The sequence below is a fragment of the Petaurus breviceps genome, unplaced genomic scaffold (genome assembly GCF_028583685.1).
Source record: "Petaurus breviceps papuanus isolate PSGF00001 unplaced genomic scaffold, PetGlider_PUasm1.0 90879, whole genome shotgun sequence".
Classification (NCBI taxonomy): domain Eukaryota; kingdom Metazoa; phylum Chordata; class Mammalia; order Diprotodontia; family Petauridae; genus Petaurus; species Petaurus breviceps.
In genome coordinates this window covers 3,105,924-3,129,225 of record NW_027187368.1, presented here as the reverse complement: position 1 = coordinate 3,129,225, position 23,302 = coordinate 3,105,924, and the positions used below count along the sequence as shown (strand labels likewise).

The 23,302-nt window shown below is 39.8% G+C and overlaps 1 pseudogene; it reads right to left on the bottom strand.

Moving 5' to 3' along the window:
- Positions 1-495: 495 nt before the first annotated feature.
- LOC138150510 (ATP synthase F(0) complex subunit C2, mitochondrial pseudogene) lies at positions 496-1,149 on the bottom strand (annotated as a pseudogene).
- Positions 1,150-23,302: the final 22,153 nt, after the last annotated feature.

The window sequence follows — 23,302 nt, the reverse complement described above, 5'->3', positions numbered from 1 at the left end:
GTAGCTTGGTCCCCCTACAATCTGCAGACCAGGAGCTCTGAAGCAACCATGATGGGGTGGCTGCACTGCTGTGGGGCACCTCAACCACCTCTCACCCCAGGGGCAAAGGCTGGATCGCACTCCGAATTCCCAGGTCCCAAAGTCCACACTGCACTGACCTCTCACTTTGTCCTTGACATCTATAGGTTGATAATTCTGGAAATCACCACAGCTGCTCATCATCTGAAGTCCCTCCAGCCAGTGGCTGGTCAGGCCCGCCCTGAGGCTAAAACCTCTGGCTCAGGCAGGGCTGGGGTTGGCTCCCAGAGCGCTGCGCTGGCTGCTTGCTTCCAGCCTGCCAGGCTGTCCTCAGCAGGAGGTTAGCTTCTCTCTGTCATTTTGTGGGTTCTGTAGCTCCAAGAGTCTAGAGTCATTTTTTATATGAATTGGAGGAGGTGGGAGCCAGAGCTGTGCAGAAGTCTTGTTTCTACTCTGCCATCTTGATTCAGCCCTTAATTTTTCTTTCTTTTTTTTTTTCAGCTTATTAATACAGTATTTATTTGTCTTCCCTCTGTCAAACCCTGAGCCCATGGCTTTCCCCAGGGCTACCTGGTAAGTTGGAGGTGGAGGTATACACAGGCTGGAAGAGACATGGAAGAACCAGGAGGACGAGGAGGAACATTCAGAAATGTAGGGGGAATAGAAATGGCTCCATCACATGGCGAAGAGGATGAGGAAGGCCACCATCAGGCAAAAGAGCCCCATGGCCTCAGACAGGGCAAAGCCCAAGATGGCGTAGGAAAAAAGCTGTTGCTTCAGGGAGGGGTTCCTGGCATAACCGATGATGAGACTTCCAAATATAGTCCCAATCCCAGCTCCAGAGCCAGCCACCCCCACAGTGGCAGCCCCAGCTCCAATAAATTTGACTGCTGTGTCAATGTCCTTTGAGATAGCACCAGTTTGGAATCCACATCTGGGGACAAGAGAGGTCAAGGGACTTGATGCTGCCAAAATGCTGAGGTTCTCATCTGTCCGAACCTCTGGCCGTTTTAGCACCACTGCAGACAGCGGTCTACTCAGCAGCTGAGAGCTGCTCCTCACAAGGGCAGGGGTAGAGATGAACTTGGCACAGGCATACATTCTCAGGGGGTGAGGGGCAAAGCTGAAGAGCTGCCGGCAGAGCAGAGGAGACCTTAATTTTTCTTTCTTGATGTTTTGGTGACTGATTCTTGGTGCCTCATAGTGTCATTAGCTTCAATTTGGTTGGTTCTAATTTTTAGTGAATTATTTTCCTCAGCTAGTTTTTGAAGCTCCTTTTCCATATGTTCAGATTTCATTTTTAGTTCACACATTTTTCTTTTTGAGGAGCTGCTTTCTTCATTGGATTGTTTTTCTATTTTCGCAATTTTGATTTTAAAAGAATTAGTCATTTTGTCTTCTACCTCTCTAATTTGGTTTGCAAAGTCCATCTTGAGCTCTTCTAAGAACGCTTTCTGGACTTGAGATCAGTTCATATTCCCTGTTGAGGCTTCAGCTGTGGGTATAGAGTCAATGCTGTCTCCTTCTGAATTTGGGTCTTCAAGCTCAAAATAATAGGATTCTAGTCTTTGTCTTTGCAATCTATCTTTTACCCATTTTGAGGCAGGGCCTCAGCCATGCCCTTCCTCTAGGACTTCCAAGCCTTCACTATTTTGAAATTTTGCTCTGTGGCAATAATTTCTGTGTTTTCAGTGTTAGAGGAGGGGATTGGAGAAGCCAGGATTCGCTCTGCCATCTTGGTCCCTGGAAGTTCAGATAGGTACTTTTTAAATTTCCAGGCTGTGGATTGATAGTCCCAGGAGTAGCTGCTACCACTGCAGTGGGCCCTGCATTTGTCTCTTACCCAACTCTGACAGATTCCAGTCCTGTGGTGATAGGCCTGGGAATGGCCCTTACAATTGGTGGATCCACTAGCAGTTGCATTGTCTGCTGTCCACCACGTGTGCCATGCTGGCTGCTGTCTCTCCACTGCCACCAACAGTTTGTCTGAAATTGATTTGGGGAGTTTTAATGCACTCCAAACTAACCAAGAGTGTAATATGACAATGAAAATTCCAAATGCAATATTAGATATGTAGAAAGTCCTTGTGTCCAGAACAAAGAACAGATGAAAAGTCTGTTTTAGTTAGTTCTGGTGAGATCATAGCTGCACCATTGTGCTCAATTCTTATGCCTCATTTAGGAAGCACATTGCTAATCTTAGGATTGCCAAAGAAGAGTGACCAGAATAGTGGAGGTCCTCAAGTTTGTGCAGAAGGAATGGGGTGGCTGTGGCTGGGTGGGGGCATTTAATTTTAGGAAGAGAAGTCTCAAGGTGGACAAGATCACTATTTTCAAGCATATGAAAGACTGTCAAGTGGAAGAGAGATTAGACTTATTTTGCCTGGCTCAGAACTGTGAAAGTATGCAGAAATTCAGAGGCAGATCTCAATTTGATGGAAAGAAAAACTTCCTAATGATTTGAGTTATTCAAGAATCATGAAGGCTGTTTCAAGTAATTGTTCTCTCTCATGAGGTCTTAGATATCTTGTCAGTGATCTTATAGTAGAAATTTTTGAGTGAATAAAGGTGGATTAGATGACCTCCAAAAAAATCTGTCCTGATTCTTCATCATCCGCAAGCATTTATTAAGCTTCCACTATGTGCCAAGTACTATGCTAAGCTTTGGAAATACAAAGAAAGATTATGGCATGATCCCTGCCCTCAAAGAGTTCACTTTATAATAGGGGAGAAAACAGAAGTATACAGTGTATATACAGTATAAAAGAGAGAACATCCCAGAGGGACAGTGCTAGCCTGGGGAGGGCAGGAAAAGCCTCTTTTTTAATTAAAAAAAATTCCCTAATTAAATAGTATTTTACCTTTTCTGATTACATGTAAAGATAGTTTTTAACATTCATTTTTATAAGATTTTGAGTTCCAATTTTTTTTTCTGTCTCCTCTTTTCCCTTCCCAAGACAGCAAGGAATCCAATACAGGCTATACATGTACAATCATATTAAATGTAATTCCATATTAGTTGTGTTCTGAAGAAAGAATAAGAACAAAAGGGAAAAACCACAAGAAAGGAAAACAAAACAAAAAAAGAGAGAGAAAATAGTATGCTGCGGTCTGCATTCAGACTCCATAGCTCTTTCTCTGGATGTGGATAGCATTTTTCTTCTTGAGTCTTTTGTAATTGTCTTAGGTTATTGTATTGTTGGGAAGAGTTAAGTCTATCAAAGTTGGTCATCAAGCAATGCTGTTGTTACTATGGTTCTGCTCACTTCACTCAGCATCAGTTCATCTAAGTCTTCCTAGGTTTTTCTGAAGTCTGCCTATTCATCATTTTTTACAGCACAATAGTACTACATTACATTTATATATCACAACTTGTTCAGCCATTTCTTGGCCACCATAGGAAGAGCTGCTATAAATATTTTGGTACATATGGATCCTTTCCCATTTTTTTTTTGCTTTTTTTAGGGGAGGGGGGAGGAAGGAAGGTAGGGCAATTGGGACTTTTAAGTGACTTGCCCAAGGTCACACAGCTAGTTTTTTGTGTTAAGTGTCTGAGGCTGGATTTGAACTCAAGTCTTCCTGACTTCAGGGCCAGTGCTTATTCACTGTGCCACCTAGTTGCCCTCCTTTCCCATTTTTTATGATCTTTTTGGGATACAGACCTAGTAGTGGTATTGCTGTGTCAAAGGATGTGCAGTTTTATAGCCCTTTGGGCATAGTCAGGAAAGATCTCTTGCCGAAGGTGGAGTTCTATGAGTCTGTGGAATCAGCAAAGTGAAGGATTCATATCCTGTCTCTGACATATGCTAGCTCTGTGACCTTTAGACAAAACATTTAAAGCTTGTTTCCTTATCTGCAAAATGGGGAATATATATGTAAAATATATATAATATAAATATATTATACATATAACATATATACATAATAATATACTATATATACATATATATAATATACCACCTTCACAGGGTAGTTTTGAGCACCAAATAACATATATATAAAGAACTTCTTAGACCTTAACTGCTATAAAAATACCAGCTATTATTGTTATTATTATCCGAGATTCTCTGAAACCAATTCTTAGAGAAACTTGAGCCATACACATATACAGACAGCAGCCCTTTGCTGCCCCCTTGTGGTCTTCTGCTCTGTGCCTGAGAATTTGTAGCTTTCAAAAAACCTGGTTGACAGCCTAACATGTTCATTGAAATTTACAGTTTTCAAAGCATTTTCTTTACAACAATCTTGTAGTTGAGGTAATGAAAATATTTTAATTTTTATTTAACATATGAGGAACTGAGGATTAGAAAAGTTGAGTGGTTGGCCCATAGTCACACAAGTTACTAGGTCTTTCAGCTCAGGTCTCAGTCCTATACTTCCATGAACCTGGTCAATTTGTGAGACAGCAACTGGGTTAATAAAGCCCTAAACTGTTGGCATGGGGTCAGACAGGGCTGCTGCTAGAGGGAGTGAGGTTTAGTAAACTATTCCAGGCCCCTATGTTTTTAGGTTCTGCTTAATACACAAATTAGAAGGTTCAATGAAGGTATATACAACTAAGATGGAATGATAAGAAGAAAGTTTTATATGAGTTAGAGACAGCAGAACCTTGACCAGAAATGGTTGCTTCTGGGACAAATTTGATTGGACATTTGTAGGGAGGAGGAGTGACAGATGACCTAGAAGACAGACTAACCCTAGATGCGATTATGGTGGGAGGAGTGGGAATATGTCCTCATTATTTCTATGGGAGAAGTTGATCCCTAGAGACAAGACCCTGGGGGTGGTTGGTGGTTGACCTGTGATGCAGTCATCTCTCCTGGACTGCCCCCATGCCCATTTTAGCTGTCACAAAATCACAAAAAACAGAGATGAAGCTTTTGACATTAAGTCCTTACCTTCTTGTATTACCTTAAATAGCATTATCTTATGTGACCTTAAATACATTATATTATCCTACATACCCATTAGGGGCTTAGAAAAGTGGCATAAAATGCAGAATCTTAAGACATAAATTAATTTAACTTCTATTATAGTGTATTTTTACTTATTTTGTTAAACATTTCTCAATTACCTTTTAATTTGGATCAGGTCCACTAGGAGTTTTGTGGGTCTGGAGTTTGACATCTCTGGTTTAGAGGGCTAGTAAGGCTGTACCTAATCTACATATTTCTAAAATGAAGTGGAGTAAATTTTTTAGATGTTGGCTTAAGAGAGGAAACACCCCTCAACAATTAAGGCTATTTGAAAGTGGAATGGATTGCCAGGGAAGGAACAAGATAGTTCAAATGAATGAACTCCCCATCACTGGTGGTCTTGGAGGTGAAACTGGAAAATCACTTGTCCATGATGTACTATGTACCCATGTACTATGTGCTCATGATTTGAGTAGAGTTTGGACTTGATGACTTCTGAGCTTCCTTCCAACAGAAGAGTTCTATGATTCTATGATGCTGATTACCAATTGTATCTACTTCCCAGTGGCAAACACAGTCAAATCCACAGTAATCTTCTATGTGTAATGATCTACAATCTTCCTCTTGAAAGTGCCTTCCTACCCAACTAGAGGAAACCATCTAGTCAGTGTTAGAACATTACTGTGTCTTTCTGTTAAAAAAGACAAAAACAACCTGGTCAAAGTCCTATTATTAAAACAGGGGCAAATGTTGTCCAAGCCTGTGACCAAAGTCTATAATGATTTGTGGGATTGTACTTGTTAGTCTGGATTGCCAATTACATTAGGTGTTTGCACTTAAGATAATGTTTGGTAGCACTGCTCATCCTATCTGTTCTTTTTTAAAAAAATCTTTTCTTTCTTCCTCTCTCCCCCTTATCTTTCTAGTATTTTACTTCCTTTTTACCATCTCTCTTGCTGATGCCTTAGATCTGCTAGTAGCACTCATTAATTTTTCCATTAGATTGTAAATTCTTTGAGAGCAGGTCTGTATCCTATCTAGCAATATCTGACTCAATGCCTCAAAATAGTAGGTGCTTGACCAAGTTGTTGAACTGAAATGAATCAGATTGGATTTATGCATGCATTTATTGAACATCTACTATGTATAAGACTGGGTGTTAGGCTCTATGAGGAAGACAAAGATGAAAAAAAGACATTTGCATGTTAAGTAGTATCCACTCTGGGCTACCATGGTCAGTACAAGGTAGGGTGAAAGTTCAACAAGAGAGATACAAAGTACTAAGGGAATCTAAGGAAGGGAGAGCTTTCTTTTTGTTCGGGAAGATTAGGGAAGGTTTCATCGGAGAAAGTAGGTTTTGGACTGAGCCTCAGAAGATGGATAGGAATGAGATGGATCTGGGATAAAGTTATGGGGAAGATGGTGCCAGAACAGACAGGGAAAGAGGGCAGTGGGCTGTTCCAGGCAAGGACATAGTGTTAGCAAGGGCACGGAGGTAGCAAAACTCAGGACTTGGGGTGAGAATTGTGAGTAGTTCTAGGTGGTTGGACCCAGCATAGGATGAATGAAGGGAAACAGTGGAAGAGAACATTAAAAAAACCTTGAGCCAGGTTGTAGAGTAAGTGGAAGGAATTTCAGTAAACAATGAGGAAAGGGGAGCATGGGAGGTTTTTGAGTGAGACTTGAGATGAAGGAGGCAGAAATTTAATCAGACTTGTCCATTTGGCCTCAGTTTTTAGACTGGAGGAACTGGAGGCTGGGAGAACAGTTCAAAGCAGGAAACTATCATGGAAGGTATGGAGATAGCAAAGTTGGATACAATATTTAGGGAGAGATGCAATAGTCTCAGTACAAGTGTCATTAACATAAACAGGGAAGTTAAGATGATAGGGTCTTGCGAAGAAGATGATAAAATAACTCTGTCTAGCTTTTAGTGTAAGCTTGCTTGCTGGAAGAAACAACATAATTTAGTGTGGTTCAGTGGAAAGAGGAGTCAGGAGACCTGGATTCAAATCCTGATTCATCTACTTATCAGCTATGTGACCCTGGACAAGTCACATCACTTCTTTGAAGCTTGGTTTTCTCATCTGTAAAATGGGAATCTTGAAGAGTTTGCACTAACTATCTCACAGGATTGTTGTGCAGAAAGCACTTGAAAACATTCTGTCACTATATAAATGTGAGCTATTATTATCGCCACCATCACCATCATCAATGTCTGTATTACAGGACTGTTGTGAGAATTTGCTTTGTAGGCCTTAAAGCACTATGAAAAAAAGGAAATGATGATGATGCTTAGTTTGGTTTTGCACATGTTGAGTTTGGGGTTCTACAGACTGGTGGAGATGAGAGTTTGGAGTTTAGAATAAAGATTAGGATTGAAAATAGAAACTTGGAAGTCAACTTAAAAGTGATACTTGAAGCTATAGGAGTAGAGGGGATGACTGAGGGATACGTGAGTCAAAGATAGCAATTATGTTCATTGCTAGGCCCCTTAGATGTCATTTCTATGACTAGAAAGGTATTTATATCTGTATTTCTCCAAAATAATAAATATTAAATAAATATTAATTAAATAATAAATAAATAGTGAAGGGGAAAAAAAGGAAACTTTTGAGAGGCTGGCTAATTGCATAGTAATTAGTATATAGTTATTATCCTTTCTTCCCTGAAAACTCAGCTCTTTACTAAATTAAAACTATGCTATGATGTGTTAAACTTTATACACCTGGAACAAAGTTTTAAAGAAAACAATATTCACAGAAAAAGAAAACAATATTCAATATGAACCAGCACACATTTTAAAGAATCTTCCTCTCATCCTTCCCACACCTCATATGTTCTCCCCCTGCTCCAACAGATTATTTTGTAAAGGATTTTTTTTTTATTTTTTAAAGTAAAAAATTATTTTGCAACATACATACACTGAGTAAATAAATCAGAAGCTCATTGGAGAAGCGGCACAGTATGGTACTAGGAGCTCAGTACTTGGAACCTATAAAGTTATGTGTGATCTTTGATCTTTGACCTGCCTGTGAGACCTTGGGTAAGTCATTTCTTTAAAATCTCTCTCAACTTCAGCTTCCTCATCTCTAAAATGAGGTTAATAAAGGCAATACTTACCTCCCAGGACTGTTGTGAAGAAAGTAGTATATAAACCTTTAACCACCATAGAAATGTGAGCTACATAATTTTCTGGAAATTGAGCATAACTGTAAAGATATACAAAGTATTGTAAATGGACAAATTAAAAATAAAGGACGTGTGAAGAGAGACACTATCTACATCCAGAAAAAGAATCGGTAAATAGAAGTATGAATAGAATAATTTTACATATATACCTTTTTGTGTCTAATGGTAACCGTCTCTAGGGCAGGAGGGGAGGAAGGGAAAAAAATAAAAAAAGAAATTTGCATGATGACTTTGTTGTATGTTTAGAGAAAATAGCAATTTGTACATGGTAGATTTGCAGTTTCATGTGCAATTGTCTTTTTTATTGTACTGTATAGAAATGCTTGTTTTGTTCCATGAATTGAAAATAAAATACATTAAATACACACACACACACACACACATATATAAAGAGTTCTGAAAGTCTTAGTGCAATTTAAGCTGTTTAAGCTTAAAAGTGCACTAAGACTTTTGGGACTCTTTGCTCATCTTTTTTTTTTTTTTTTTGCTTTTTGGAGGGCAATTGAGGTTAAGTGACTTGCCCAAAGTCCCACGGCTAGTAATTGTGTCAAGTGTCTGAGGCAGGAATTGAACTCAGGTCCTCCTGACTCCAGGGCCGGTGCTCTATTCACTGTGCCACCTGTCCCACCCTATGTATATCTTAGGTGTGATAGTTTTCAAATAGAAATCCCACTTAATGTCTGAGTTTTCATTGACTCCACTCATCCTACCATGTACCCTCTCCCCACTTCCTCTTATAAAGAGGATAAGGACATTTATTCAAGAGCATTCAGTGCAACTGAAAACTAATTTCCCCTAATTTCACTAATTAATTAAGCTAATTTCACTAATAGAACAGAGAAGGGAAGAAGCCGTGTGTAAACATCTTCAAATGGTTCATGCTAGATCCTCTCCGGGCCTTGGGTTTGTACGTAACAGTCTCAACCATGTGTTTGACCTCTCAGTGAGTTATGTTCTCTTCCATATCTAGAGTAATCCCATCAGCTGTTGCTAGCTGGCCTGACCGCCTCACACTGAATCATGCTGATGTTTTTATCTCCAAGGCAGAGGCTCTGCTCATACTCAGGGTAAAGCCAGTCTGACAGCTGGACTTCTTCTGGTGGATCAGCCCCGCTCTCAGGTGTAAACAGAAATTAAAGAGAGTCAAACAAGATACTGCTATCTTGACTGAATGTACATTAGGTCACAGAATCACTCGACCTTTAGCATCTGAATGGGTCTCAGTGGCCAACTTGAGCTCCCCATATCTGAGGAGAAATCCCTTCTCCAACATTTCTGCCAAGTGCTTATCCAGTTTCTGGCTGCAGGTGCCTGTGATGGAGAACCCACTACCCCTTCAGGCAGTACATTACAACAATTGTAGCTCTAAAAGGCAGGGGGTTTTTCCTTGCATGGAGTGGAAAGCTACAGCTCTGCATTTTGCATCTACTGTTCTTAATTCTGCCTTCTGGATCAAGCAGAACAAAGTCTAATCTCTCTCCCCCATGACAGTCCTTCAAATACTTGACTATAATGGCTTTATTTGTGGCAGCAGAAAACTGGAAATAATCCTATATGTCTAATGATTGGTGAATGGTTGAACAAATTATGGTATGTGAGTAGAATGGAATATTGTTGTATTGTCAAGAAATGACAAATATGAAAAATGCAAATGAGGAGGGGTTGGCCTTACAGATTTCTCTCTTCATAGATGATCCTTGAAGGCCTTCAGTGTTGTTGATGCTAGCCCAGAGAGGGGGACCCAAGGTCACAAAGCATTACAATTTGAATCGATGTCCAGTTAAGTCAAATCCAGCACACCATATCACATTGCTTCTTCAGAGACTCCTTCTGGTGATCTTAAAGAACACTGTATTGGGAGCCAAGACAGTGGAGTTTCAATTCCCTTTTTGCTATTGGTTAACAGTATGATCTTTGGGAAAGTTGTTTTCTCTCTGGGCCTCAGTTTCCTTATTTGTAAAATGCAAAGATTAGAGAGATGATGTCTAAGACCCTTTTAAACTCTGGCTGGTTCTGTGCTCATACTATCCCTGGGAGTGATATCTCCTTATTTCACAGTGAGGTAGGAAAACTGAGGCTCCCAAAGGTCAGTGACTTGCTCACATAAGTCAGAGGCAGGGTCCTGATTAGTTTCTAATCATATAAGATTATAGATGTAAAATTGGAGAAGTGTCTTGCCCAGGGGCCTACAGGCATTTAGGTGGATGAGTAGCCTGAAGCTTTGGTGTCTTCTTGTCCCCTAACTTGTGGCTCTAAGAAGCTGTAGCATCTGTGGCAGCCACATTCTAGTAAAATCATCTCAGCAGATGGAATAAACCAGGTTGAGGGTAACTGATAGGCCTCAAACCCACTGGAGAGATAGGGGGATGGCAATCCCAAACGTGAGAAGACTTCCCTCTGAGGAAAGGTGGATGATATAGTTTTTACAACAGCCATGACGGCAGCTGAAGCAGGAACTGTGAAGCTCTTAGAGCGTGGTCAGACATTGAAGATGCCAAGGTCATCAACTGCCTCCCAGGCCATCACTACTCATTTTGACTTTTGTCCTGTCACTGGACTTCAGTGACTCTGGAAGAGAGAATGAGGCTGAAGATTTTGCACAACAATGCTTCACTTAAATCCAATTCATGAGAAATCATGACATCATCCATTAATGCCAGCGGTCCTCCTTGAAAGAAGGACAAACAACAGGTGATTCTCTGCTTCTTTCTTTTTTTTTCTCTCTTTTTTTTTCAAATACTTTATTAACTTCTGATTTACATCATTCATTTCCACCAGATTTTGAGTTACAAAATTTCTCCCCGTTTTTCCCCTACCCACTGCCCCAAAATAGCAGTCCTACAGGATATCCCCTCCTCCAGTCTGCTCTCTCCCATATTTTCACCCATAACCCTTTCAACTTTTCCAGTGGATCTCTATGCCCCAGTGCCTGTATATCTTATTTCCCAATTACATGTAAAATAGTATTAATAATAGTATACATATATTTGAGTGTTTGATTTTAAAACTTTGAATTCCAGATTCATTCTCTTCCTCCCTTGTCTCTCTGCTTCTTTCAATGTCTCATGGATACCAGTGAAGTTCTGGGGTTACAGACCTGTTATCCCTCATATATTACAAATATATGATGAGAAAACTATGAATATTCTGTTTATTCTCATCTGTAAAATAAGGAAGTTAAACCAGATAATCTTTCACAACCTTTCTAACTCTTAAATTCCATAAAAATAATTTTCATTTCAGTAGTACTTTAAAAAGCAAAAATGTGCTTTCCTCACTACAACCCAATGAGATAGGTATTGCAAAGACTGTCATGCTAGCCCAATTTTACAGACCAGGAAGCTGAGATGCAAAGGTCACACTTATTTGTCAGAGATGGGATTCAAAGCCAAGTTTCCCGACTCCCAAGTCCAGGCTTCTTTCTATTCTGTAATACTGCTTCAAGATGCAAGACATCTGTGAGGCTAAGACTCCAAAGTGTATCTGACTGTTCTTAGTATTTAGAAGCAATGCTAATGTGACTGTTGCAATGAATGTAGATAGGTCTCAGGAGTGACTGTCATGAGACTTTTGCATAAAGGAAATCCAGCTATTCTTTGAAGAATTTGTAGTCTGGACTTTCTTCTCGGCAGCTACATGCCACTTTAGCTTTAAGTGAGACAAGAACCCCATCTTAGAGGTCTACATGCTCCCCAAAACTCTCTGATGCTATCTAATGGTCACTCCTTTTGCAGTCTCTTTAGCAACCAATGATGTATCTTGTGGTCATTCTACAATTAACAAATCACTCAGATACATTACTGTCCTTCTACCTGATTTGAGTGTAGAATTTATTGTTAAATTAATGAGTTAAAAGCCAAGGCAATTACCAGGAAGGATATATTCATAATGGAAACTGGCCTGTACTTCAAAAGAATGGAAAACATTGAATTCCTAATTTGGAAAGAACTTCATTGAAGGGCAATAATTATGGTATATTGAGAAAAGCACTGGGTCTCCAGTGAGAAGACACAGATTTGAATCCTGGTTCTATGACTCCTTACCTATGTGACCTTGGGCAAATTTCTTTATCTCTTAGCATCTCTGTTTCTATAAAATGAGAAGGATGAACTTGAAAGTATTTAAGTTACCTTCTGGCAGCTAGGTGGCATAGTGGCTAGAGTGCCAGCCTGGAGTCAAGCAGACTTATCTTTCTGGGTTCACATCTAGCCTCAGATACGTGCTAACTGGGTGACCCTGGGAAAGTCACTTAACCCTGTTTGCCTCAGTTCCCTCATCTATAAAATGAGCTGGAGAAGGAAATGGCAAACCACTCCTGTATCTCTGCCAAGAAAAACCCAAATGGGGTCATAAAGAGTTGGATACAATCCCCTAGTCCTTTGGAATTATTATAGTTTTGACCCTAGGCTAGGGGGAAAGGAGAGAATGTTGTTTATTAGTTGCTGTAGACATTCTATCATTTCTTGATACTCAAGCAAAAGAGAAACTTGTTCAATATCATGATGGAGATGGATCTTTGGAATGTTACCCAAATGCACAATATTCATATTAAATGCTCATTGAGCATTATAGTCTATATACCATTCAATTCAACCAACACTTATTAAGTTCCTACAACATTCAAGGCATTGTTTTAGGTGCTGGGGATTCTAAGACAAAGAAAATACTCTAAGCCATTAAAGAGCTTATACTCCACTGGGGATGATATGTGCACAGTTAAACACAGCACAAAATAGTGAATGAAATAGGTAAGAGAGAGCAGTGAAATCATCCAGGAATATTTGAGGAGGGAGAGAATGCTGGAAACTGGTTGAAGTTCAGTCTTGAGGGGAGATAAAGCCATCTGAAAGAAGAAATGAAGAGGGAGCCCATTCCTGGAATGGGAAGGTGATTTCTCTGAACACGTGGAGGCAGAAGATGGCATCCTAGTTTGGCTGGGATGTGGAGGATGCGGAAGAGAAATAAAGCTTTGGAGATTATCATAGATAAAGCTTCAAATTCATCATAGAAACAATAGGGATTGGCTGAAGCATTTGGAGCTGTGGAGCCACATGATCAGACCTAGATAGGGAGAGCATTTTGGCAGCTGTGTAGAGCAATGGTGTCAAACTCAAATAGAAATGGTACATATAGACTCTGCATAAGGAGCTTCGTGGGTCACACATTGACTTAGAAAATGACATATGTTTACTTATTTCTTTTTTAGTACATTAACACATGAAAGTCAGATAGGAACTACATTTTAACTTGGTTTCTGCCATACTCAGGAATGTTGTGGGCCTCATGTGGCCAGAGGGCCATGTTTTTGACATCTCTGGTAGTAGAGAATGGTTTGGAGAGAAGAGACAGTAAAAGCTTGGGAAAACAATTATAATAATAGTAGCTGATACTTATCTAACATTTTATATCCTATGAGGTAGTGCAGTTATTTTCCCCACTTTACAAATAATGAAACTGAAGCAGAAAATAGTGAGAGGATTTGCTTAAGGTCACATGGTCAGTTAGTGGCCGAGGTGGGATTCAACCCAGGGGTGTCCTGCCTGACTCCAGATCCTGTATACTCCTTCTCTTGCCAGAGTAAGGAGTTAATAGTTTGGGACTGACTCCTGGAGGAGACGTAATTTGCCTCAGGCAGATGTTTCAAAGACAAGAAGACACATCATTAAAAGGAATTTTCTCACTATACTGAAAGAATTGGAGAAAGATGGAGACAGGGAGAAGGGAGGAGTTCTCCCACCCCCAACAGTCTCTAGGTCTTAGCAGTTGTCTGTAGCTCCCGTAGGGTACCAGAATACCATAGACACTTGGCATTTTGTTCAAGTTAGAGACCAAGGCAGAGATGTAATATGACTAAGAAGCAATTACTCCTTCATCTGTAGTGTGTAACTGTCATAAAAAAAATATAAAATAGAAATTTGCCTGATTGAAATCAGCCACCACAAGCTACTTACCATCTCTGGGCCTCAGTTTGTCATCTGCAAGATGAAGGGGTTGGACTAGCTGACCTAAGTTAATTTCTAAATAGTTGCTAAGCTCAGTTGTTTCTATGTTGCTGAAGGAGTAGAGTACATGTATTAAATTTTTGTGCTCCCTACATTTTGTAGCTCAGAAAACCCCAGCTTTTCAACCCTTGTTAAGACTCTGCTTACATACAAGAAATAGACTCTTTCCTCACTCCTTGCTTCTTGGAATCCTTAAATTTCTTCAGGATTAGCTCAGGTTTCACCTCCTCTGTGAAGCTTTTTCTGATTCACTGAGATATTAGTGCTCATTCTCTCTCTCTTCTCAAATTGCCTAACATTTGCTTATCAGCATATAGAGTTTATCTCCCAGTGGAATGCAAACTCGTTAAGGAAGGGACTTTTGGGGGGTTTTGTCTTTGTTTCCCCTGGCACCTAGCCCAACACCTTGCAACATACTACATACCAAGCACTTGATACTTTTTATTGAATCAAAGCATCCCAGTTTGGGAAAGAGAGCCATGGAAAAATTAGCTTAGCTCTCTCTGGAGGTCTATGAAATTTCTCTTAGTGTTCCCAGTTTGCCCAGTAAAGCCTGTGAAAAATGAACAGAATCATTGAGTCCAAGAAAGAGAATCTTGGGTAGAATATAGAAAACTTAAATCATTTCAGCCATTTCTTCTGAATAAGGATACACTTTTAACCTAAGCAAACCCTCCATCTAACAGATATTTTAGACTCCCAGTAGTGATAGGAAGCTTAAAGGGCATCTGATAAAACTCATATTTGAACAGGAATTTGTTCTATGTTACTCCTGGCAAGTGGTTCTCTTTTAGGCTTTGCCTAAAAACCTTTTAGACAGCTCCAACTGTTCAAAAATTCTCTTTTCATCAAAATGAAATATGCCTTCTCCATCAATTGATCCTGCTTCTGCTTTTTAGACCCAAGAAGAGAAGAATAATCTTTCTTATGCATGAAAGATCTTCAAATAATTGAGAAAATAATGACCTTCCTTGCTCTCTTCTTCCAGTCTTCTCTTTTTTAGGCAATCCCCAGGTCATTCATCTTATTTTTGCATGTCATATTATCTCACCAATTCTCTCACTAAATTCTCTAGAAAACCTTTTTTTAAATAAAAATTATTATTTTCTGTACTTATGTACACTTATGGAGATAAGAAATATTTGTGGGGTGGGTAGAAGCCATGATGTAGAGTCAGAATTATCTCCTTTCTGGTTGTACCTCTGGTACATACTGGACATGTGACCCTGGGCAAGCCACTTAAACTCTCAATCCTTACCTGTCCCCTGGCCTCCCCCCCACCCCAACTAAGACAATAATTTGCATTGGTAGAAGACATTTCTTTAAAATCATAAGTCACAAAAATTCTAGGATCATGGAAGTTAGAGTTGGTAGAGACCTCAGCATCCACCTAGTAATAGTCATTTGGAATGGATTCCTCTACTATCACACTTTTAATGAGTAGTCAGCCAGTTTCTTGAAGGCACCCAAAAGGAGAGAAACCAATATATTCTGAGGCAGCTGATTCCATTTTTTGAACAGCTACAATTCTTAGGAAAATTTTCTTGGCATCAAAGCTAAATTTGTCTTTTTTTGTAACTTCCACCCACAGATTTTAATTCTGCCCTCTGGGACCAAACAAAACTAGTTTAATCCTTCTTCCACAAGACACCAGGCAGCTATACGTAAAAGGGGAGGGATGATCCTTTGAAACTTGACAATTTTGATGACTGAAAGGGGTTAAGACAAAAAATAGACTTGCGATTTATGCTAACAAAACAATTACAGACACCATGTGCTCACTCATCTACTAGGAAAAAGTCTCCTTCAAAAATGGTTCTATGTTTCAGTGGCTCATCTACACATGGCAAGCTGGAAAATCTTGGTGTTGGGGCAGGGCAAAGCCTGAGTCAATGATCTGTGTTTCAGTTGCTCATCTGCATATTCAGGGGAAAAAAACTTTGGAGTTGATAATTGAGGAATTTCAAATTCCAGAATTGATTTATCTTTACTGGATACATTTATTTTTCATGTTTATGATTCATCAGAGATGAGTTTTTGGTTCCTCATCATGAGCTATAGTGATAGTGATGCTATTCAAGTGAAGCTGCTTTTCTGAACCAGAGTACAGAGGGTCAGAGCAGGGACCTCAGAGCTGTGCAAAAGTGAGGTTTTAGTATTCTGCACTGTCACTTAATGTTGAGGAAGTAGAGAAGAAGGTCAGAGCCAACTGAGAGAGCAGAGCTGGGGAGGTTTCTGCCAAACCTAAACTAAAGGTCTCTCTGCCCCTTCTAAAAGACCATAATAACACTGTAGCTGAGGCTATCAGAACCTAGAAATGCTGAAGACAATAGCTGTCTTCTAGGAGTAGGAGTAAGCTTAGAGGAACCAACAAAGAGCCCATCATAGCAGAAGAGCAACAAGCAGGAATACAGTCCAGTGAACCAACCTCATCCAGCTGAGATGCGTCCCCCTGCCTGGTGCTGAACTAATCCCACATAGCTATGGAGCTGTCCACTTGCCCAACATATCAACTATGCTCATTGGGGAACTTTGAGAGGACAGTTCCTGAGATAGAGCAAGGGTGTCAGTAGTCACCATTCTTGACTTGTGAGTTGCCCTGGCCATATGTGTTCCCCACATGTGTGTTTCACTACCTTGTTAATTTAAGTTGGTGCCCACTCTTCCCCATAGACACTGTGCACAATGCTAGGAGAGTTTGCCCCATATATATGGAAAGAATGTTATGTAGTTGTTATTCCACTTTGCCTCCCATTTAGTAAATGTTTTGATTAAGGGTTAATGGAGGGGGCAGCTAGGTGGCGCAGTAAGTAGAGCCCCAGCCCCAGAGTCAGGAGGACCCGAGTTGGGTTCCAGTCTCAGACACTTAACACCCACACAAAAAAACTAGCCGTGTAACCTTGGGCAAGTTACTTAACCCCAATTGCCCTCCAAAAGGCAAAAAAAAAAAAAAGAGTTAATGGAATAATGTTGGCTGATTTATTCATGAGAAATGCACTGGTGAGGGTCCATGATCTATAGCATTAGTATCGAGTTACCATCAGAGTTAACTCCTACAATTCTAAGAGTAATGAGTTCATTCATCCGCCCTTCTTCTTTGAAACCCTGACTTGTCAGAGTAGATGCAAGTTGAGGGGGAATGTAACTTCGACAGGGGAAGTCTGACCAGAAAGGATGGGAAATTCTTAAGAATGGAATTCTAAAGATGCAAAGGGAAATAATTACAGTAATGAGGAAAAATAGAAGTTGTCTAAGTAGACTGATGTGGATGAAAAGGAAACCCAACCACAAAGAGCCTACAGTGAAGGAGGAAGTTCAGTCTATACCCAAGTGATAGATGCTATGAAAGCATCTATCAATTATCATCTCCATTTCCCCCTGTAGTCCCTCCTTCAGTATTTTTTCCCCAGGACAAATATTCCCAGTTGCTTTAATTGTTCCTTCAATGACATAGACTCAAGGACCTTTACTATCCTGGGTACCTTGCTCTCTCCAGTTTATTAGTGTCCTTTTAAAACTGTGGCACCTCAAACAGAACATATAATATTCCAGATGTGATCTGACCAGAGCAAAGTACAGAGGGACTATTATTTCTTTATTCCTGGAAATGATGCTTCTCAATGCAGCCCAAGATCACATTAAATTTTTTGGCGACCACATCACACTGATGACTCATATTGAGTTTTTAGTCCATTAAAACCTGTAGATATTTTTCAGAACAAGCTGTTCTCTTTACAATTCCTTCCTCAGCCTGTATTTGGAAGCTGATTTTTTTGAACCCAAGAAGAAGATTTTGTGCTTGTACTGAATTTCATTGCATTAGATTCAACCCAATGCTTCAATCCTTCATGTTCATCTAGGATCCCAAATGTCTTCTTGTGTTTTGGTTCTCCCTCTCCACTTTATTTCATCTGCACCTCTGATGAACATACCACCTCTATGCCTTTACCTGACTCATCAGCAAAAAAGGTTAAGGAGCAAAGGGCCAAGCACAGATTCTAGGGGCACTCTACTAGAGACATCCTGCCAAGTTGCCGTTATTACTGTTTACTCTTTGAGATGACTATTAGAATAATTATGATTTCATTTAATCATACTATTGTCTGGCCCACATTTCTCTATCTTCTCCTTAAGAATAATATGAGATCATCTATAACTGATATCATAATGCTTGCCTTCTCAATAGACAGAGGAAGAGCTGGAGAGAGGATGAGAATTTAGCACTCAGAATGTTAAAAAAAAAAAAAAAGAATGTTAAAAGCAAGGTGGTACAGTGGGTAGAGTGGTGGACCTGGAGTCAGGAAGACTTACCTTCATGAATTCAAATCCAGACTCAGACATTTACTAGCTACATGACCTTGGGCAAGTCACTTAATCCTCTTTGCTTCAGTTTCCTAAAACGAGCTAGAGAAAGAAATGGCAAACTACTCCAGGATCATTGCCAAGAAAATCCCAAATAGGGTCACAAAGGGTCGGACATGACTCAAAAATGACTTAACGACAACAATAAAAGAACAGTGTGAGAAACTTTAACAAATACTTTATTAAAGTCTAGGTCTGCTGTAATACAGTATTCTTGTAATCTACTAGTTTAATAAGCCCATGAAAGAGGAAATAAGATTAATCAGACATAATTTGTTCCTGAACAAGACATGTTGGTTTTTTTGAAATTGGTACTTTCCTTTAATGGCAATACATTAGTAACAGCATAAACTCCAAAAGACCTTTCAAAGCAAGCAGGAGATAAAAAAAACAGTCTGTCATATTTCTGTTTATAAGAGGTAGCATTTATAGAGCACTTTAAAGTATGCAAAGCATTTTATATATGTTGACTCACTGATCTTCACAATAGCCCTGGAAGGTAGGTGCTATTATTATATCCATTTTATAGATGAGGAAATTGAGATGATAAGCGACTTGTTTAGACTCACACAATTAGCAAATGTCTGAGACAGGATTTGAATTCTAGTTTTCCTGATTCTAAGTCCCTTGTCCTATCCACTGGGTCACCTACTTGTTTAATCATCCCTAAAATAGATTAATTCTTACCCTGAATCTTAACTTGGTGTCAACACTCCTTTTAATTTGTCCTTGGTTTGTTGCCAAGGACAAACTTGCCATTTCTCATCTTAATGTGAGGACTAATTTCCTTAGCTATCTTTCCTTAAGTCTTTGGCTGATAGGACCCAATGAAATAATGTATGTAAAAAGCTTTGCAAATCTGAAAATATCATATAAATGCTAGCTATTATTATTGTTATTATTTCAAAATCCTCCCACTCCTGTCTCAAAAAAAAAATCACATCTCATGGAGCTTCCCTTTCAAGTCTAAAATTTCTCTATTCTCTCTCTGCTCCATAGTCTAATCATCTGGATAGGTAATTTTCCTGGTTCATAGGTTTCTGGGATGTCATTATGACAGGACATTGTGTACTCAACAAATCTACTTTCCCTAGATTCTTTCATTTAATTTACAGCATCTCTCATCTTCTTCCAGATGATCAACTCCCTTAATTATTCACTTATTCATTTGACAAATATTTATCTGCATACAACATATAAAAAACTGTACTAGATGCTGTGAGGAATACAGAGATAGATATAATAAGGTCCCTGTCCTCCAGGAGCATACAGTCTTCTAAGGAGGAATAAGATATATATCCAGAATAACAAATTTTTTTTTAAAGCAATCGGGGTTAAGTAACTTGCTCAAGGTTACACGGCCGGTTATTTCTGGGTGGGTGCTAAGTGTCTGAGCCCAGGATTCGATCTCCAGGTCATCCCAACACTGGTGCTCTTACTCGCTGTGCTACCTGGCCACCCCATGAATAACAATTTTTTATAGGAGAAAAGATGTTGCCTTAAGAAAAGTATAAATAAAACACTTGAGATTAGCTAAGGGGAAGATCATATCCAGTTGGCAGGATCAGAGAAGGTTTTGTGGAGGAGGGAATGTTGGAACTGGGCCTAGAAGGATGGGTAGGGCTTGGACTGGTAGAGATGGTTGGAGCATAGGAAAAAGAGGAAGAAGAGAAGAAGGGGAAGGGAAAAGGGAGGGAAAAGAGGAGTGAGAGGAAGGGGAGGAATAAAGGGAGGGAAGAAAGGGAGGAGAGGAGAAATGAAGAGGAGAAGGGGAAGGGGGCTGAGGAAGAGAAGGAAAAGGAGGAAGCATTCATGGTGGGAGAAATGAGTGAGCAAAAGTGTGGAGGAGTACATGGTTGGGAAACAGCTTAAAACCAAAGGACCATTTTCATTTTTTTTTAATAAAAAGTTGAAGCGCTAGCTTGTCCAAGCCCCTCCTAGAAGTGATCAAGCTAGCTCAGATAGAGGCTGAGAGGGCCTCTCACACTTCTTGTTCTGAGCACTAGGCCAAAGATCCCATTCCCATTTTTGTTAGTCTTGCTGTTGCCTCATTTTGGCCTGGAGTCATTTGAAACCCTCTGGCTTTCTCCATCCTTACTTCTGCCTGGTTTTTGACAAGGACATATTTATAAAGGGAAATAAGTTCTCATAAATGTCAACCAGCATCACAGAATTAACCACTGTTTTCCCTTTACTTCAGCAAGTTTATAACATGGTCTAGACCAGAGGTGTCAAACATGCAGCCTAAGGGAGCATATGGCCCACAACACTCTTGACTATGGGCTGAACTAGATTAAAATGTAATTGGGAAACTCTTAAGGAAATAAATAAAAATACAATAGAACACAGATAACATTGGTACAGTGGATGGAACACTGGCCCCGGAGTCACAAGGACCTGATTTCAAATTCAGCCTCAGTCACTTAGCTGTGTGATCCTGGGCAAGTCACTTAACCCTATTTGCTTCAATTTCCTCATCTGTAAAATGAGCTGGAGAGGAAATGACAAACCACTCTAATATCTTTGCCAAGAAAACCTCAAATCCCCAAATCTTTTCCAAAAACCTACATGTAGAGTGGGACACAAATGAAATGACTGTACAACCACAACAACAGCAGTCAGTTGAAGGAGACTACTCTCACCAATGGTGAGGACTGCCAGGAAGCAGGATGCCTCCATGTTAAGGTATCTGGACATGCTCCAAGCAAACCTACCTCACAAAAGAGAGAAGAAAAGAAGCAATTAAGCAACATACTATTTGACAGTTATGTGGCAGAGTAGAGTGCCAGTCATGAAGTAAGGAAGACTCATCTTCCTGAATTCAAATCGGGCCTCAGACACTTACAAGCTGTGTGACCCTGGGCAAGTCACTTAACCCTGTTTGCCTCAGTTTCCTCATTTGTAAAATGATCTGGAGAAGGAACTGGGCAAACCTTTCTGGTCTCTTTGCCAAGAAAGCTCCAAATGGGATCACAAAGAGTCAGAACAAAACCAACAATCAACATATTGACAGTCTGGCCATATATGTAATGTTCCACACCCACAGTCTCCTGCCTCTACAAAGAAATATGTTTTCTAATCTTTTCTTTGGGGCCTAACTTAGTCATTATAATTATTTAGCATTTATATTATTTAAGTGTGAAAGCTGATAATTCAATAGACTTTGGCATATGCCAGATTTGGATTCCTTTCAGATGGCTTGTGTAAAAACACCCAGTGCTGGGGCCTAGAGAGAAGAGACCAGAATGAAAAATAAAACCAGAGAGCCAGTGTAACTAGCGCTTGTGCTCAGTTTAGCAGCTCGCAGACTGGACTGTCCTCCTATTGAGAGAGCCGTGAATGAGATTTATTGATTGAGCTAGTTTCAACATATTGTGACAAAATGGGACAGCTTAAATGGGTCTTTTTAGAGAGAAGACTTTTCCTCAGCCTGGTTGTTTTCAGCTGCTCTAAGCAATTTCCTATTGCTACTACCCAGGGCTTCAAAAAATAACAGGGCTGGCTAAGACCAAACTCCTGAAATCTATAGCCTCTTCTGCTTTCTGCTGGAGGGGTAAGACCAGGACTTATTACTGATCTTTGTACACAGCAGGCCACAGGTTGCAGGACAACATAGCCAGAGTCTGTTCATACAGCTATTTCTACCAGGGTGTGATAGAATCTTAACCTGCATATGGTTTTTGGCAGCTAGGTGGCACAATGGATAGAGAGTCAGCCTGAAGTCAGCAAGACTCATCTTCCTTAGTTCAAATCTGGTCTCAGATTTGAACTAATAAACTAATAAAAACTTTCTAACTATGTGACCCTAGGCAAGTCACTTAACCTTGTTTGCCTCAGTTTGTTCATAAGTAAAATGAGCTGGAGAAGAAAGTGGCAAGCCCCTCTTTGTATCTTTGCCAAGAAAACCCCAAATGGGGTCACAAAGAATCAGATACCATTGAAGTGACTGAACAACAATTTGATTTTCAAAAACCATTGTGTAATGATTGCACCTATATAACCTATATCAAATTACTTACCATTTTAGGCAGAGGCCATGAGGCAGGAAGGGAGAAAATTTGGATTCAAATTTTTTTTAAAAAACTAACATTAAAAATTGTCTTTAGGGGTGGCTAGATGGCGCAGTGAGTAAGAGCTGGCCCAGAGTCGGGAGGACCTGGGATTGGTTCTGGCCTCAGATACTTAAAACCCACACAAAAAATCTGGTCGTGTAACCTTGGGCAAGTTACTTAACCCCAATTGCTTTAAAAAAATTGTCTTTACATATAACTGGAAAAGTAAAATACTATTAACATTTATATATGAGTATGTGCATATATGTGGATTTATACACATGTACATGCATTAGACACACATTATGGTGCATGTACAAATACACATTTAAGCATGTAACATGTACATAAAAATACAATGTACAAATGTGTAACATATGCACACACATGTAAGCACATAAAGACATGAAATTGATGCAGATTATGGAAAAATCAGTCTGCTCTCCAGGAGGTTAGATTTATGCTGGAGAGATAAGAAACTTCACCTTGGTAAAAAGATTTCCATGATGTGGGTGCTCCTGGCCCTAAAGCAGATTGTAATCCTTTAGCAAGTAAAGCCTGCAGCCTGAGCTAATCCTCAACACACAATTATTATTGTTTTCAGGGAGGTCCAGAATGTTCTAGAGCTGACTAGTTCTGGCTTGAGCTGGTTAAATTTTCAGGAATTTTGTGAGCTAGTAAGCAGCTCCCTCAACTTCTGTACTAGTAACGTTATTTGTAGCTTTAAAAGAATTGCTGTCTGTAACAGCAGAGTATATTT